Source organism: Falco naumanni, chromosome 12, assembly GCF_017639655.2.
Source record: "Falco naumanni isolate bFalNau1 chromosome 12, bFalNau1.pat, whole genome shotgun sequence".
Lineage (NCBI taxonomy): Eukaryota > Metazoa > Chordata > Aves > Falconiformes > Falconidae > Falco > Falco naumanni.
This window is the reverse complement of record NC_054065.1, coordinates 25,537,248-25,544,105: the sequence shown is the minus strand read 5'-3', so window position 1 is coordinate 25,544,105 and position 6,858 is coordinate 25,537,248. Positions and strand designations below refer to the sequence as shown.

At 45.2% G+C, this 6,858-nt stretch overlaps 1 long non-coding RNA gene across 1 annotated transcript; it reads right to left on the bottom strand.

Annotated features, from left to right (window-relative positions):
• Window positions 1–1,714: 1,714 nt before the first annotated feature.
• LOC121096461 lies at window positions 1,715–6,439 on the bottom strand. The gene is made up of 2 exons (XR_005830516.1): window positions 5,542–6,439; window positions 1,715–2,204 (listed from the first exon to the last, which is right to left on the bottom strand). It is a non-coding gene; the product is annotated as an uncharacterized LOC121096461 (long non-coding RNA).
• Between the last annotated feature and the right edge of the window lie 419 nt (window positions 6,440–6,858).

The following is a 6,858-nucleotide window of genomic DNA, read 5'->3' as shown; positions in this document are numbered from 1 at the left end:
TGTCTTTAACTCAATCTCATTGCCTTTCCAATACTTACCCAAGTATTTTTTCAAAGCTAAGGATTGGCAATATTGCTGAACCCAAATTCTGGGCACTCAGTAAGGCCTTGGAGCACACTGCCAGGTGGAGAGTGCTGTCCTTCTGCACCTCTTAGATCCTCTTTGAATGCCACTGCCACCTTCTCCCCCCCCACCGCTCACCTGCGGGTGTGTTTCCCCACCGCAGCCCTCCCTGGGGTGCAGGTGACCTGTGCAGGGTGAGGCAGAGGGGCATGGGTGGGAGGTGCAGCCCCACCGCCCACGAGCCCTTTCCAACCGCTTCGTGATGCTGATTTTGAGCACGGGCTCCCTCTCGCTCCGTTCCGCCCAGGTGTGTGCGCAGCCTTTTGACCTGTTCTGGGAAATGAAGTGCCGTTCTGCTAAAGTGCAAAGGTAAGGCAGGTTGCTGCATGAATGAATGCAGAAGCTGGACAGACCCATGATCCTACTGAAACCGAGGCATGCTTGGTAAGCACGCGAGCCTTTGGGGGAAGGAAGATGATGCTCTTGTGCATCCCTCTGGCCTTAGGGTGGCAGTCTTGCAGCTGTACTGGGAAAGACAATTTCTGCCTGCTTCTCCCTTCTGTAAACCCAGAGTCCCTCTGACAGCATCCAACTTTGGCCATGTTCCTAGCTCCTTCTTACATACAAACCCACCTCAAACAGAACCACAGGGCGTGCAGCAGGGCTAGAAACTCCTAGGTTGCCTGCTGCTACTATCTGAGTCAGCAGAAACATGCTTCATTTTGTATCTTATTTTCTCTGCCCAGATTTAGCTCTCAGGCGGTGCTTGCTGCCCCATGCCAAGACAGAAACGATGCTGCTGGATGCTTCAGAGAGGAGTTCTGGTAAGTGATGACAGATAAGGAAAGTTTTCACATCTAGAAGACCAGCTGAACAAAAGAGAACCTCAAAAGAGAACCCAGTGATGGCTGACCTCACGCATAAGACATATGAAATGAGCTTGGTGCTCTCAACTAAGATAATACAGGTCTTTGCCACGACAAGAACCACCACACTGGGTATCAAAAAAAAAAAAAAAAATATTAGTCTAAGCCACAGAGTAATTTCATTTATGTATTGTGAAATCCAGGACCCCGTGACTTCAGGATTTTAGTTTCCCCACAAGTATCAGAACAATGGCTGAAACACACATGGGGAAAAAACAGATGGGAACAGAGAAGGGGTGTAGTAGGGAAGAAAGGCTTATGAAAGAAAGGTACAAAAAAATAACCTTATATTCCAGCCTAAAAGAACTTTAAGATAACATGAAAAATGTGAGGGGGTGAACCAGGGAATCAAGAATGGCTGTCCTGTAATATTATTGGCACAGAATAATTCTACTCCTGGGACTGATTTCCAAACATGCAGAACACTTAGTTCAAATGCATAAAAGCTGTCAGTGCACAAAACCTTTGGAAATCACGTCTTTTATATTTAAGTTGGGTTTTGTCTTCCACGCCCCCCCCCCCCCGCCCCGGTTGAATGTATTTGAGGAGGCCAGCTGGATCCAATTGCTAGGACAGTAGTATTGCACCCACACACACACTTTTTCCCCTTTTGCATCAGTATGTTGGCAGAAAGGTTATTGGCATCATTGCTGAGAGCCAAAGGTCAGCATGAAAAAAGAACGTGTGAATACTTTTATGAAGAAAATCCAAACTGCAAGTTAATATTCCTACTTTACAAAACTATCAAAACCATTTTTTTATTCAAAGTTAAATTGATGTGGAATCAGATTCCAGATTCTGGAACATGCACGATGTAGAAAGGTCAGGGGGAATGAATATTCAAGATTCAGAGGCAAATTCAGAGGCATAAACTTCCCACACATTCCATCCAAGACAGAATTTTTCCTTTCATATTCTGCTGGTGGGATATTATACATTGGTTGTCAGTGCTAGGCTCCAAAGTACAAGGTTATTTTTTAAATTATGCAGTTCACAGTTCCAAAACCAAATGTCCCCATTGAACCACTTACTTTTAAGCGGCTGGTTTTTTTTAATTTGACTCTTGCATTATGACCCATGGTGGGATGCCCTTCAGCTTGGAATGGACCTCTCCACAGCTTGGTGTCAGAGGAGTCTCAGTGGAGGCCCTTAACACTCTCTTCTGCTTGCTTGAAAATCTGCCAAAGCAAGGTGATATTAAAGGCCAGTTCTGCTCTGGAAAAAAAAAAATGCAGTGAGTGGCACAGTGTTTATCGTGTCAGTGTTTCCATTTGATACTTGAAGAGCTTACATGTTAATGTGTTTTTTCTAAGGGGTAGCTCAACGGACACAGGCTGGGTTTAACAAAAAATAATTGAAAGCTTCTTGTCTTCTTATGCCTAACATCAACTGACAGAGGCTACAGACCAGTGTTTACTCTTTACATCAGTGCATCCACACTGCCTCTACCTATACCAGCGCCTCTACCTATACCTTTGATAGAAGAGGAAGGAAAAATCATGCTCAGACCTTACACTGAGAGAAAGTCCAGCTGGGATGAGACCTCTTTTGCCAGCAGCTTAAACCAGGTAAGTTATATAGGGACTGCCAGCTTTTTACTTATAGTGGACCAGTTCACCTGGAAGCGGGGTCCACTGGCAAAGTGTAGCCAAGAAAAGAGTTTCAACACTCATTTACGTACCCTAGGAAACTGCAGAGGCAGTTGCAGCTGCATTCAGCTCCTTCAGAGAAGGTCTGTTTGCTCAAAGCTCTTTGGTTGCCTCAGTCTCAATGCGTGGAAGGTGTCTTCCTCCAAGGAAGTCTGCCAGCCGGTGTGGCTTCACCAGGTTTCTGCTTAGGGGTGCTGAGATGGTGTGTTGGTGAAGAACCCTACAGCTGCGTTCTGTCCACCTTGCTGCCAGCTGGGACCTGACAGGAGCATGATGTGATCAAATTTGCTATTTCCATTTCCAAGCTAGTCTAGCATCTAGGGTGGACTCAGTGGGTAGGCTTTGCTACCTCTGTTTGCTTGGAAATAGCAATTCCAACAGCAGCCCGCTTTTTCAAGAAACCTGGAGCAAGTCTGAGGATTACAGAAGCTGTGCTGATTCTCACAGCTGAAAGAAGTGGTTAAGAGGCTAGCGATGCCAAAACTCAGCGTAGGAAGAGGAATTCACATGTGACAGGAATTATTGCCTTTGGCAAATGCCTTTGGCAAAGGTGAAGGAGGTAGAGGAATGACCAGACCCTGTAGGAAACCCCTGTACCTGACGTGGACTTTGCAGGTCAGCCGTTTCCCTGAGATGCTCCATTTGCTACTTGGAAAGAGGAGGAGGTGGGGGTGGAGGGAAAGGCAATGGCCAAACTTAGACAGCTGCAGTGAGTACTGGCCAATTTCTATATGATCCACTGTCCACCCCCAGCAAAAGATGTGTGAAGGAGAAGGAACATCTGCACTTCCCTCATTCTTATCTCGCCCTCTGGGACTCGTACGGAGTTGGTCTGAAGCTGTTGTAACTTATCTTGGGTGTAAGATCAGCACATACAACCATCTTGGGTTTGGCTGTCCGTGGAGCAGAAGTTCTGAAGACTTCCATTTGCATCCAAATAACACCTCTGTGCTGCTAACTTGGGTTTGCTCAGATGGACCTAACTGTAAGGTTTGGTAAAAAAGGAGCCGGTGAGGCTTTGCCAAACCCAAACACACTTCCCTCTCCGGATAAGCCTACTGTTCAGCAAAGGAAAGTTGTGAACACCTCGTCATGCATCTTGTGGATAAACAGTGGCACGCTGGGAGTCACCAGAATCACCTGGTCTGCTTGAATATGCCATTTTTATCAAATGTAACAGAGGCTTGTGATACAGATCTTTTATTTTTTCCTCCAAAAAGAAAGGTTTTGTTTCCAGGCAACAGACTTGGTTTTGCCTCTTTGTTCTTAAAGCCATGGTATACCTCTTCAGCCAAACTGTGGATCCTTTTCCACATTTACATTTATTTTTTTTTTAATCTGTCATAAACAGGATGCATAATTTTGGGGTTTTCAGGACTATTTAAATAAAGCAGGCCATAAACACAAACCCACATCTGCTTTCACTAGTGATATTCAGATGCAAAATACAGTGAAAAAGCGATTGTTTTTCCAACTGTAAGAAAGCTTTTCAAATGTATTTGGCATATGGGGGGGTTGCTAAACAAACCTTACTTTTTGATTTGTTTTATGTCACAAGTAACTTGTTTGTTTTCAAATGCCAGTATTATTTTCTTCTCTGAAGAAGGTCATAAGAGGTTCAATAATGGCTAAAACATCAGCAGTAATTAGGAAAGTGTGTAGTTCTCTGGAAACAGTGAGTTTTACAAAGAAACTGATTTTGAAAGCCTATGCTACTTTAATCTTGAGGTTAGGATGCAGTTATGGAATAAATTTGCAAGCAACATCACAATGCTCAGCATGACTAATAATTAGCCAAAAAATCTAACTAGTAGTTCATCAAGACTCTTCTTGTGTTTAGAACAAATGCAAGCGCCAGGTTTATTTTTACTTGCTTAAGCATGATGTAAGGTTTCTTCCACTGGAAAATCCCCTATTAGTAGATTTATCTGGATTATATAATATTGTCCGTGGGGTTTTTTCTTCTCCTGATGACTTGTACCTACGGAATTCACTTTATAAACAAAATTCTCAGCGTGTGACTTCAGTGGCCATTGTGCTCAGGACTAACCCCTCTCTGACACGCTGCTGCCCGCGCTGCCTGCAGGCAGCGGCCAGCCCCATCCTGCTGTCGGTGCATGCTGACAGCGCTGCTCACGGAGGGCTGCTGGCTCATCCAACTGGATATACTTTTAAGTGCCTCTGTTTGAAATTTGTTGAGAAAGCCAGAAGGAAAACACATGTAACTGCTTATTTCCCGTGCACTGCTCCCCAGCAGCCGTCAATGGCCTACCACAGTCGTAGCCCGACTTGAGTCTAAGTTTGCAAGATGACGGATGAAGATATCAAACACAAAAAGGGTTGCAGTGACTTTTCTAAAACCGGGGAAGTGCTGCTAGATCCCCAAGTGAACTTTGGCTCACCAGGGTGGATGACTAGTTGTGTTAGCCGCAGGAGGGGCTGCTTTGCCAAAGCAGCAAGATCTAGGTGGGCTGAAGAGTCCAGAGACCTGGCCTGCAGGAAAAAATTCAGTCCAAGGAAAAGGCTTGAGATGGTAAATAAAAGTCTTTTAAACATGATGAACAGTAACACTATACTACATTTTTTTTATTTTTTTTTTTACACAGTCTGGGAAAAGGACCTCTTTAAGATCATCTGTAAAAATCATCTGTTTTCCCCCAGACTTCTGAGGTTGAAGTTTAGGGAAGTCAGGGTTTATTTTCATTTGAAGTTCTGTTGTGTATATCTCAGGAAGACAGTTCGTCATACCAGGTTGTTAATTGCATTGTGCTAGAGTTGGGGAATCATGATGCTAAGTACTAAAGAGACCTATAAGATAGGAACATGGCTGTCTTAGTTTCAGAGAGTTTAATCCCTACAAAAAATATTATGCTCTCCACGAAAAAAAGGAAAGATTAACTTACGGTTTTTATTTTCTATCAATGGAAGGCAAAGTGTGCAGCTTGGTCCAGATAAATTAAATCTGTTTTCATGGGTGGGTGGAAAAGAGTCCCTTTCAGGTTCAACAGTCCGGTGATAAGTCACCGTAGTTCCTGCTGGGTTACCATGGACCATGACGTTATGTTCAAAGGACAGAAAATCTTTCTTGTACCAAATGCAGGAATCTGGCAAGTACCGCATTTTCAAATGCAACTCCTCTAGCTGCAATATGCTATTGTTTTATAAGCTGCTGCTGTTTGTCAATTAGATGAGGATGACTGTGCTAACTGCATGGAATCTGCTCTGCAAGACAGACCTCCATCTTCTCACTGCGCTTTGCAAAACATTCCACTGCAAAAGCTTGAACAAGTGTCCTCAAAATAGAAGGCTGCCTTTGGACCCAGCTCTAGGTAAGACTAGCAGAGCCAAGACTGTGGTTTTGCCACATGTCCTGGAAAAAGGGCAGCAAACCCGGGCCATCTTAGGGCTAGTGGCCAATTTGTTTCTTAAGATTTCCTTCCTCCTCAAGACACTTAATAATCTGTATCTCACCCGTGCCCCAAACCTGGCTGGCTGCATGATGTTTTGAACCAGAAGCCTCTGCCTTCCCTTACCAGAAGATTTTCTCCTGGGTACCCTGCAAGCTGCAGGTGCCCTCAAAGCCAAATGCAACACAGCTAAATAGCGAGGAGGATGGCCTGGCTTTCATGTAAGGTTTAGTGCTTTTCTGGAGAGATAAGGACATGCAGATACAGTTTGCTTTCTCTCCACGCTGCCTCGGCACACTCAAAGTCCTAGGAACACAGACGGGAGAACTGCCGGGTCAGCTCCTGCCATCCGCACAGCTAGCACGGAGCAGGGGAAGGTCAAAGATGGCCAGCAGCTCACCCAGCACCACGGCTTCTCATACTTAGCAGCAGCAGGTGCGGACCCAGATGCATCTTTAAAGCAGGTGTAGCAAGCGCTGGGGATCGCACTGTCTCCAGTAGCCGCCCACCTCCGAAACACATGGGCTTGCGCTGGAGGTGCAAAGCTCACGCTGCTCCTGCTCAGCCACCGCAGATGCTCACCCCGGCTCTGATGGGGCCCAGAGGCACATCATGACCCTTCACTTGCACTCTGGCTTAATTGCGATATTTCACTCCATCACAGCATTTGCTGATTGTCATTTATTAACGTGGTGGTAAACATTGCATCACACCCGCCTTGCTCCAGAGCACTTCCCTCGAGAGCAGCATGTGCCCCAGTACGGCAATGAAAAAATCTTTTCCCCCCTTTTCTGTGGGAAAAGAAATTGTTGT